Source organism: Hordeum vulgare, chromosome 7H, assembly GCF_904849725.1.
Source record: "Hordeum vulgare subsp. vulgare chromosome 7H, MorexV3_pseudomolecules_assembly, whole genome shotgun sequence".
Taxonomy (NCBI): domain Eukaryota; kingdom Viridiplantae; phylum Streptophyta; class Magnoliopsida; order Poales; family Poaceae; genus Hordeum; species Hordeum vulgare.
In genome coordinates this window covers 254,991,087-255,002,956 of record NC_058524.1, presented here as the reverse complement: position 1 = coordinate 255,002,956, position 11,870 = coordinate 254,991,087, and positions in this window count along the sequence as shown.

The following is an 11,870-nucleotide window of genomic DNA, read 5'->3' as shown; positions in this document are numbered from 1 at the left end:
ATGACCCTTGGTACCGTCGCCTTTATTGCTATTGCTAGCTTTGTCCTCATCTGAGCTGGCATCCTTCGTGCCATATGACTCGGCTTACCTGGTGAGGGTGTCCATTAACTCTCCCATGCCCTGCAACTTCCACTTCAGGCAACCAAGCTTCATGACCAGCGGCTGAAAATGGCAATTTTTCTCCAAAATAAGGACGGCCTCAGTAGCCTTGATACCATGTGATGAGTGAATGATTTCAGTGACCCGGCGTGTCCAGTGGTGCACCTACTCGTCGGAGTGTTGAACACAATCTTGCATATCCACTATCATTACCGGACGTTTGCAAGTCCCCTAGAATGTTTTGATAAACCGCTCCTTCAACTCTGCCCAGGTGTTGATGGAATTGCGTGGTAAGTTTTTCAACCATGTTCGAGCCGGCCCGTCCAGCATCATGGTAAGGTACTTGGCACACATCGCATCGCTGGCATCAAGCATGTCCATAAAAAGCTTGTGACTATCGATCCATCCAGCCTACTCAAGATCTGCTTTATAGATGGGCACCTTGCGAGGGACCTTGAAGTTCTTTGGCATGCGCTCATTGCAGAGAGCTAAAGATAACCAGGGGACCCCAATGGTCCTACCACTTGACTCGCCATGCACGGTTTTCGGCTGAGGGTAAGTCGGAACCACCTAAGCCGCCAGTGTTGTTGCTTCTTCTGCTTCCGCTTGACGGGTGTCTCGAGATACATTCACTAGCGCTTGGGCATTTGATAGTGGAGGTCGGGTTGGGTTGACCTGAGGTGGCTGTCGACGAATGTTGCTGGAAACTGCTGGAGAATCCTCATGGCGGCTCTTGGTGCAGCTCGCATGTGACATCGAGTGCACCAAAACACCACTTAAGAAAATTGTGCCTGTTGTACCACTGCGGTCTTCAGCATCTCGATGGCATTCCTAGACTCAACCTCCACCAGTGAGTTTCCATGGATGGGGAGCGACTCCAGGTTAGGCATGGCAGCCAGCATATTACCAACAGCATTGGAGAAGTGGCCCCGTGGTGTCCTGATCCGCTGAGTCGGCGACCGTGCCGGTGGAGGCTGAGCCAGCTCAACCTGTCGGTTTGTCTGTCGAGGGGGGTCCAGCTCCACCTCCGGTGTGTGTGGGTTGGCGAATAAACGAGCCATGACAAGATAATCGTGAAGCCAAGTCTGATGTGTCCTGTGGTGTACCGCGTCGGAAGCGTTCCGGCGACGTTCCAACTACCAAGCCTCGACCTTCAAGTGCTCCGACTCATTATTGATTTGAGCTAGCAGTTTTGTCAGCCGGGTGTTCACGACGTCAATCTCTTGCTGCACTTTAACCATCTCCTCACGAAGCTTTTTCAGCTCCATGTTTGACTACTCCTTATTTTCCGAAGTGACTGGGGTTGTTGTGAATTTTGCCATCTCCCCCATTAGATCCATCGTGGCTTGACCAACGCCTTGCGTGACCTGCTGGCTCCATTTGCTTCGGTTGTTCCACGTAGGTCTTGAGCCACCGCAGCTCCCGCCATGTAAATGGTGACCTAGCGAGGTGCATCTCGGGAAGCCCCTAATTAAGTTTCCCATCATAGAGGGGGAAGATCTATCCTGTGTCCTGATGGAAGACTCGCCATCAGAGTTAATAGGAGTATCCCCGCTAACTGCCAACTCATCTGGGAGGTCAATCCCTTGTGTGAACCCGATGAAGACGTGATGCTGACTGGCTTGACGCTGACCGGGTCACGCATACCGAGTTGGCTTGACGATGTTGGTCCAATCGTCCAGCTTGGGTACTGACGCGCCGACTTACCGATGAAGACGTGGATCTTTCTTAAGGGGACCCGGTATCAAGACTCGATTGAGTCGGCCTCGGGACCCGAGCTAGAGTTGTCAATGTAGCACTTCCCAAGACGACTCTTGGTCATTAGACCAACCGCATAGCTCCCGAACCTTGGAAGGGCTCCCTTTGATAACTCAACTCCACCGTGCGTGAGCCTCATGGTGGGCGCCAACTATCATGGTTTTGTCACGACAGATGTCCTCGTGAAAGGACTTAGTGATGAGGCCATGACAACTATGTGGCGACTTAAAGGGGTTGATCGGGAACGAGAGATGAGTTTACCCAGGTTCGGCCCCTCTGATGGAGATAAAAGTCTACGTCTTGCTTTGTGTATATTGATGATAGAATCGATTACAAGGGAGCAGATTCGCTTGACCTTGCTATCGATGGATTGTAACTTAACTCTATTGACCTCAGGGCCTTACATTTATATACAGGTTGAGACCCAGGGTTTACAAGAGTCTGGGTCATGCTATGATTTGTGACCCATATGCCTCTAACTCGCCTTGCCACATAATCAAGCAAACTCCTGGCAACTATCTACCTCATGGGCCATCAGTCGTCGTCTTCATGTCTTGGGCCGCCTGCCCATCTTGCGCTCAGACATTAAGCCACCACATTATGACCTGGCCCAATAGGGCGGGTTATATCTCGGGTTTATATCCCCAACACTCATGTTCCTCCCCTCCTGGTGAAATGGATGACCCGGCACATGAAGCCGCCTTGGAAGGAGAATGTGAGGTAGAACTTGACTCGCTTGATTGTCTCTTTGTTAAGGTTGCTAATGATTATTTTCCCTAGGACAATAATGAAACTAGTCAAGCCGACGATGTTGAGGTACTTTAAATCTTGTCCAGTTCTTCAGAATCATATGTTATGAAGAAGACAATACGAGCCGTCGAAAAAGTTAAGTTTAGATCCACACTTTGTTTTGAAGCAAATTCAACAAGCTGCGCAATCAATGCGCAACACCCAGAGTAGGTCCACGGAACTCTCGGTCGGCTTACCTCACAAGCTGGCCGCATGGAGGCAACGTCTTGAGGTGCCGCATAGCCCAACTACTTGTCATCCTGAAGTCAGTATTTTTAAGCAACCTCTCAGTCCATCTAATTCACTTTATCAAGAGTCACCAGCTTCCTATGGCGAGTCAACAACAACGCAACTTCCGGCTTTCGACATCAATCTGGTGTAAGCCTTCAATTTAAGACGATTTTCATTGACTTTGCCATCACTTGTCATTTCTTTGATTTAACAAACTTTTTCTATGACTTGCAGAGCCAAAGCTTTTTTTTAGCAAAAAATTGGGTGAGTCTTCTTCAGCTGCTCGGGATCGCAATGTTCAAAATCCTCCGCCACTTGAAGTGGTGACTCAAGTTGAGCCGTCTGTTCAGAATGAGCCAAATTTGGGCACTGAACCGTCTCATGATGTGGTGATTACCCACGCTGAGGAGCCAATTCTTATTGAAAAATGTGTAAATAATCAAGACATACCCACTAAGCTAGAATTTTAACCTCCTAGTCCTCCTCCTTCAAGCCATGTGCCCCATATGGATGATGTTGTCCCGTCAGCCGCCATGGACAACACAAAAGCAACTTTGGTAGGGGAAACCTTCCAAGCTCCTCGTCCTTGAACTATTTTATCAAAGGTTGTATCCAAAGACGAGACATCAAACTTAGATAAGGGAAAATCCAAAGTGGAGTTTCCAGAACTTGAGGATTTAGACATCAATGGGTTGTACCAACAATACATGAGAAAGTTGTCTGAGAGCCGAGACTTTGAGATGAACTTGGTAAACACCTTGACGACCAAATATGAGTTAATTTTTTATCCTTTACCCATTATTATATGTAATAATGTAGCCCCCAAGAACCAACTGGGTACAATAAGTGGCTAGTTGGATCTTGTAAATATTTGAAGAACCATCTATAGCCCTCAAGGACCGGGTCATTGTGACAATAATGAGCCGATACTTATGTGATCTCTTGATCCTTTTAAAAATGCCAACCATAACCCCCAAGGGCCATCTTATGCAATTGAGATAGCCCGGCCTTTTCTGCAGCACTTCATTACTTCCAAATTGCAAAACAGGCATAGTAGCCCCCAAGGCCAGCTGATCTCGGTGAGATAGCTGGGTCTTGTTCACGGTTTAGAAAGAAGTGACTTGCATTAGCCCCCAAGTGCCATGTATAATGCTTGCATCTCCTTGGGACTTTATATGAATTTTGTGTGCTCTAGCCCCCAAGGCCTGGGTCATCTACTTGCAACAGGTTGGGGCCTTATAGACTTCATTCTCATACTTATGCTTTTTGCAGGTGTTGTTAAATAAGGCTGAATCTGTGTTAGCCTATTTAGCACACAACTCAAGAAAGATATGAAATTATTAAATGATGCAGGACTTGTGGCAGCTCATCTCTTAGATGCTTTACACAGATTCAATAGTCAGTTGGAGCAAGCTAAGGACGAGTTCGATGGATAAAAGGGTGGGTTAGTGACACGAGCAGAAGAGGGTGAAGGAAAACAGAGCTTAGTCACCAACAAGTTCACAAATTTGAAGAAGCATATTGGAGAAATGGCCCTATCCATCTTCGATATGATTCTTAATCTTGTTGTTATTTTCCAAGTCATCAACTATTGTCGGCTTATCTTTACAATTGTCATCATGAAGGGCAAAAAACCACAATCTTTTATAGGAACCCATAGTTAAGCTGAAGGCGATATTCACCTATGTGGAGCTACTGTTCACAGGATCTGTTGATGCCATCACGACAGTGAAAAATCCTGAGCAGCCTCCTAAGCAAATAAAAGACATGTTGAATGAGCTGTCAACAATTCCACAATGAGTTGAAGAATTTAGAAGATCAACGGCTCATCTTGGAGTGATTATGGCGCTTGCTCGCGCAAAGGCCTATTTGCCAGAATTGGAACTATCAACAGTCGAAGGCGGGTTTTCGGAGTACAAGACTGATGGCTCAGAACTCTCAGATCAAGATTTAGTCAATTGTGCGAAGGTGACCCGCCTAGTGGCGACTATTATTGCAAATGATTTGGATATCACGAAGTACCAACCCGCCTACTCAAGGGAGAATACACGTATTGACCCGCCAAAAGACAAACCCTTTGAGCTAGTGTTGCCTTGTCGGAAGCATCCTTTTTCCCCCGACGTTGGTTCATCTTCTACTTCATATGAAAATATGAATTTTGAGGCTCTTACCACAATCTAGTGGGTTTGAAGGGACCTCGAAATCCCTGAAAATGAGCTGGCTTAGGAGGGTCAAGAAGATGCTTGTGCAGTTGATCAGCGTGAAACTACTAAAGCGAAGGACGCCTAAGCTGGAAAAACTTTAATATTTTTTCTGGCTTCCGAGTGAAGTCTGTAATATGAGTAGCAAAGTGTGATATGTCTACCGCGTCATCGTGCGCGTAATACTTTGTTGACCTTGTTTCCGCTGTAGCAGTATTTGTCAATAAGTGTTTATTCATACTTCTTGTTTGTTTGATAATTCATCTTTTGTGTGTTCAAGATAACCCACCCAAATAAGAACATGCTTTGAATATAATGAATCCCTTGATATGTTGATCAAGATGATAACTAGTCATCATGTGATCTAGTACAATAGCCCGACAGTCTATGTACGAATCGGTAAATATAAAGTTGAAATTTGTAACAACAATTTAGCACACAAGAATATATAATAAAGTAATTTATAAGATGACTTTTTAAGCTTGATTTTTAAGACTGGCTTCCGAGGCTCAAGTCTTTCTTCAATGAAGTTGACGTGATAGCCCATGGTTTATCCTCGCTCTGTGTAAGCGGCCTCTTACATGACTTAACCCGGTGTTTTAATATGTATAAATTTAGGGTACATGTGGATTTTCTTATCGGAGTAGACCGGGTCATGTTTTCGGAGTAGCATCTTGCGAACAAGCACATTTAACCAAGATTGTAGTGTCTTATAGTACAATAACCTCATCAATTTCTATTTTCCTCCCACTTACTTCTTTCAAGAGAAACTCTTTCTCCAGAAAGGATCCGTTCTTAGCAACAAAAATATTGCCTTCGGATCTAAGATAGAAGGTGTACCCAATAGTTTCCTTAGGGTATCCTATGAAGACGCATTTTTTCCACTTTGGGTTCGAGCTTCTCTAGTTGAAGTCTCTTCACGTAAGCATCGTATCCCCAAATTTTAAGAAACGACAGCTTAGGTTTCTTGCCAAACCATAACTCATACGATGTCGTCTCAACGGATTTAGACGGTGCCCTATTTAAAGTGAATGCGGCAGTTTCCAATGCATATCACCAAAATGATAGCGGTAAATCGGTAATAGACATCATAAATCGCACCATATCCAATAAAGTGTGATTACGACGTTCAGACACACCGTTACGCTGTGGTGTGCCAGGCGGCGTGAGTTGTGAAACAATTCCACATTTCCGTAGGTGTATGCCAAACTCATGACTCAAATATTCTCCACCACGATCAGATCGTAGAAACTTTATTTTCTTATCGCGTTGATTCTCCACTTCACTCTGAAATTCCTTGAACTTTTCAAAGGTTTCAGACTTGTGTTTCATTAAGTAGACATACCCATATCTACTTAAATCATCAGTGAGAGTGAGAACATAATGATAGCCACCGCGAGCTTCAACGCTCATTGGACCGCATACATCGTTATGTATTATTTCCAACAAGTTAGTTGCTCGCTCCATTGTTTCGGAGAATGGAGTCTTGGTCATCTTGCCCACGAGGCACGGTTCGCATGTGTCAAATGATTCAAAATCAAGTGACTCCAAAAGTTCATCTTTATGGAATTTCTTCATGCGCTTTACGCCGATATGACCAAGGTGGAAGTGCCACAAGTATGTGGGACTATCATAATCAACTTTACATCTTTTGGTACTCACACTATGAATATGTGTAACATCACGATCGAGATTCATCAGGAATAAACCATTAACCAGCGGGGCATGACCATAAAACATTCCACTCATATAAATAGAACAACCATTATTCTCAGATCTAAATGAGTAGCCATCTTGCATCAAGCGAGATCCTGATAGAATGTTCATGCTCAAAGCTGGTACTCAATAACAATTATTATGGTTTATAACTAATCCCGAAGGTAGATGTAGAGGTAGCGTGCCGACGGCGATCACATCGACCTAGGAACCATTCCCGACGCGCATCGTCACCTCGCCCTTGACGAGCCTACGCTTGTTCCGTAGTTCCTGCTTAGAGTTGCAAATGTGAGCAACAACAACAGTATCGAATACCCAGGAGCTACTACGAGCGCTGGTAAGGTACACATCAATAACAAGTATATCACATATACCTTTGATGTTGTCGACCTTCTTGTACGCTAAGTACTAGGGGCAATTTCGCTTCTAGTGAGCGGTTCCCTTACAGTAGCAGCACTCAGTCTCAGGCTTAGGTACTTTCTTTGACTTCTTCCCGGAAACTGGCTTACCGGGCGCAGCAAAAACTTTGCCGTCTTTCTTGAAGCTCTTCTTACCCTTGCCCTTCTTGAAACTGGTGGTCTTATTGACCATCAACACTTGATGCTCTTTCTTGATTTCTAACTCTGTAGATTTCAGCATTGAATACAACTCGGGAATAGTCTTTTCCATCCCTTGCATGTTTAAATTCATCACGAAGTCTTTGTAGCTAGGTGGAAGCGACTGGAGGGTTTTTTTAATGACCGCATCATCCGGAAGTTCTACTCCCAGTTGAGTCAAGCGGTTGTGCAACCCAAACATCCTGTGTATGTGCTGACTGACATAACTATTGTCCTCCATCTTATAGCTAAAGAACTTGTGGGAGACTTCATATCTCTCAACCCGGGCATGAGATTGAAAAATAAGTTTCAGCTCCTCGAACATCTCATATGCTCTGTGTTGCTCAAAACGCCTTTGGAGTCCCGGTTCCAAACTGTAAAGCATGCCGCACTGAACGAGAGAGTAGTCATCACTCCGCGACTGCCAGGCGTTCCTAATGTCCTGGGTTGCCGCGGGAATGGGAGGATCAACTAGCGGTTCATCAAGAACATATGACTTCTTGGAAGCCATGAGGATGAGCTTCAAGTTACAAGCCCAATCCGCATAATTGCTACCATCGTCTTTCAACTTGGTTTTCTCTAGGAACGCGTTGAAGTTGAATGGGACATATGCGTTGGCCATTGGATCTACAATATTTGTAAATACAATTTTAGACGAAGTTTATGATAATTAAGTTAATAATTACTAATGAACTCCAACTTAGATCGACATCCCTCTAGTCATCCAAGTGTTACATGATCCATGTTGACTAGCCCGTGTCCGATCATCACGTGAGACGGACTAGTCATCAATGGTGAGCATCTCCATGCTGATCGTATCAACCATACGACGCATGTTCGACCTTTCAGTCTCCCGTATTCGAGGCCATGACTGTACATGCGAACGTTAGAATCTATCACACGCGATCATCATGTGGTGCTTCGAGACAACAAACCTTCGCAACGGTGCACACTTAGGGGAATACTTATCTCAAAATTTTAATGAGGGATCATCTTATATTTGCTACCGTCATTCTAAGCAATAAGATGTAAAACATGAAAAACGTCACATGCAATCATATAGTGACATGATATGGCCAATATCATCTTGCTCCTTTGATCATCATCTTCGGGGCACCATGATCATCATTGTCACCGGCATGACACCATGATCTTCATCATCATGATCTCCATCATTGTGTCTCCGTGGAGACGTCATGCCAACTATTACTTCTACTACTATAGCTAACTGTTAGCGATATAGTAAAGTAATCAACATGGCATTGCATCTCATACAATAGATTAAGACAACTCCTATGGCTCCTGTCGGTTGTCATACTCATCGACATGCAAGTCGAAAATCCTATTACAAGAACATGATCAATATCATACATCACATCCTTTTGGCCATATCACATCACATAGCATACCCTTCAAAAACAAGTTAGACGTCCTCTAATTGTTGTTGCACGTTTTACGTGGCTGGTTTGGGTTTCTAGCAAGAATGCTTCTTACCTACGTGACAGCCACAATGTTGATATGCCAATTCTATTTACACTTCATAAGGACCCTTTTCATCGAATCCAATTCGACTACAGTGGGAGGGACAGACACCCGCTAGCCACCTTATGCACCAAATGCATGTCTGTCGGTCGAACCAGTCTCACGTAAGCGTACGTGTAAGGTCGGTCTGGGCCGCTTCATCCTACAATACCGTCGAAAAAAGATAAGACTATTAACGGCAAGCAAGTTGACAAATCAGCGCCCACAACTTATGTGTTCTACTCGTGCATAGAATCTACGCATAGAACCTTGGCTCAGATGCCACTGTTGGGGATCGTAGTGATTTCAAAAAATTTCCTACGCCATACAAGGATCTATCTATGGATAAACCAGCAACGAGAGAGGTTGTAGAGCATCTTCATACCTTCGAAGATCGCTAAGCGGAAGCGTTACTATGAACGCGGTTGATGGAGTTGTACTCGCATCGATTCGGATCGCGGTGGATTCCGATCTATGTGCCGAACTACGGCACCTCCACGTTCAACACACGTGCAGCCCGGTGACGTCTCCAACACCTTGAACCAGCAAGAAGGAAGGAGAGGTTGAGGGAGAGAGCTCCGGCAGCACGACGGCGTGGTCGCGGTGGATATACGTGGTTCTCCGGCATAGCTTCGCTGAGCTATGCGGAGGACGAGGAGAGAGAGATGTAGGGCTGCGCCGGGAGAGGAAGAAATCGTGTCTCCAAAATCCATAAACCACCACTATATATAGGAGGAGAGGAAGGAGGGTGCCCACCCTTAGGGTTCGCACCCCCAAGGGTGCGGCAGCCGTAGATGGGGTAGGGAGGGCGGCGGCCAAGGGTGGAGAGAGGGGGCGCGCCCTAGGTGGGCCTTGGGCCTCCTTTGCGCCTAGGGTTTCCCCCCTCCCACTCTCCTTGCGCCTTGGGCTGAGAGGGGAGGGTGCACCAGACCATTCCCAGGCTGGTTACCTTTCTCCTTTTGACCCATAAAAGCCTTTAGGGCTGGTGGCTCCTCCCGGTTGACCCCCGGAACCCTTCAGGTGGTTCCGGTACGTTACCGGTGATGCCCGAAACACTTTCATTGTCCAAAACCCTTCATCCTATATAGCAATCTTTACCTCTGGACCATTCCGGAGCTCCTCATGACGTCCGGGAACTCATCCGGGACTCCAAAAAACCTTCGGTAAGCACGTACACTATTTCCCTATAACGCTAGCGTCATCGAACCTTAAGTGTGTAGACCCTACGAGTTCGGGAAGCATGCAGACATAACCGAGACGCCTCTCTGGTCAATATCCAACAGCGGGGTCTGGATATCCATGTTGGCTCCCACATGTTCCTCGATGATCTCGTCGGATGAACCACGATGTCAAGGATTGAATCAATCCCGTATGCAATTCCCTTTGTCTATCAGTATGATACTTGCCCGAGATTCGATCGTCGGCATCCCTATACATTATTCAATCTCGTTACTGTGAAGTCTCTTTAGTAGTTCTGTAACACATCATCCTGTGGCTAACCCCTTATTCACACTGAGCTCAATAATATGATGGATTACCGAGTGGGCCCGGAGATACCTCTCCGTCACACGGAGTGACAAATCCCGGTCTCGATTCGTACAACTCAACAAACATTTTCGGAGATACCCGTAGTGCACCTTTATAATCACCAACTTACGTTGTGACGTTTGGTACACCCTATTGGAAATATGCCCTAAAGGCAATAATAAATTGGTTATTATTATATTTCCTCGTTCATGATAATCGTTTATTATCCAGGCTAGAATTGTATTGATTGGAAACTCAAATACATGTGTGGATACATATACAACACACTGCCCCTAGTGAGTCTATAGTTGACTAGCTTATTGATCAAATATGGTTATGGTTTCCTGGCCATGGGCAAGTGTTGTCACTTTATAACGGGATCACATCATTAGGAGAATGATGTGATAGACAAGACCCAAAACTATGAACGTAGCATATGATTGTGGTAGTTTATTGGTACTGTTTTCTGCATGTCAATGTATCTGTTCCTATGACCATGAGATCATGCAACTCCCGGGCACCGTAGGAATACCTTGTGGGTTATCAAACATCGCAATGTCACTGGGTGACTATAAAGGTGCTCTTCAGGTATCTCCAAGGGTGTCTGTTGGGTTGGCATGGATCAAGACTGGGATTTGTCACTACGTGTAACGGAGAGGTGTCTTGGGGCCCACTCAGTAATAAAACATCACATCAAGCCTTGCAAGCAATGTGACTACGGAGTTAGTTACAGGATCGTGTATTACGGAACGGGTAAAGAGACTTGCGGTAACGAGATGGAACTAGGTATGGAGATACTAACAATCGCATCTCGGGCAAGTAACATACCGAATGACAAAGGGAATAGTATACGGGATTATATGAATACTTGACATAGAGGTTCAAACCGATAGAGATCTTCGTAGGATATGTACGAGCCAATATAGACTCCTCCTCTCCTCCTTGCACAAGGGAAAAAAGGCAGCCCTAGGGCGTATCCCTCTCCCTCCTCTACTCCTATATATACTAAGGGTTTTGAGGTTTTAGACACAACAGAAAACAGCCACGTGGTGCCCTCTCTCTCTAGATCTCTTTCTCCTCTAGTTTCAGTGGTGCTTAGGCGAAGACCTGCTGGAATAGCACGACCACCACCACCACGCTGCCGTGCTGGAGAAATCATCTACCTCTCCGTCCCCTCTTGCTGGATCAAGAAGGTGGAGATCGTCATCCAGTTGTACGTGTGCGGAACGCGGAGGTGCCGTCTGTTCAGCACTTGATCGGGACGGCTCATGGGACGGATTGTGGGACGGTTCGTGATACGGATCGTGAAGATGTACCACTATATCAATCACGTTTATTAACGCTTCCGCTTAGCAATCTACAAGGTTATGTGGATCCGATCTCCCTCTCGTAGATGATCATCACCATGATAGGTCTTCATGTGCGTAGGAAT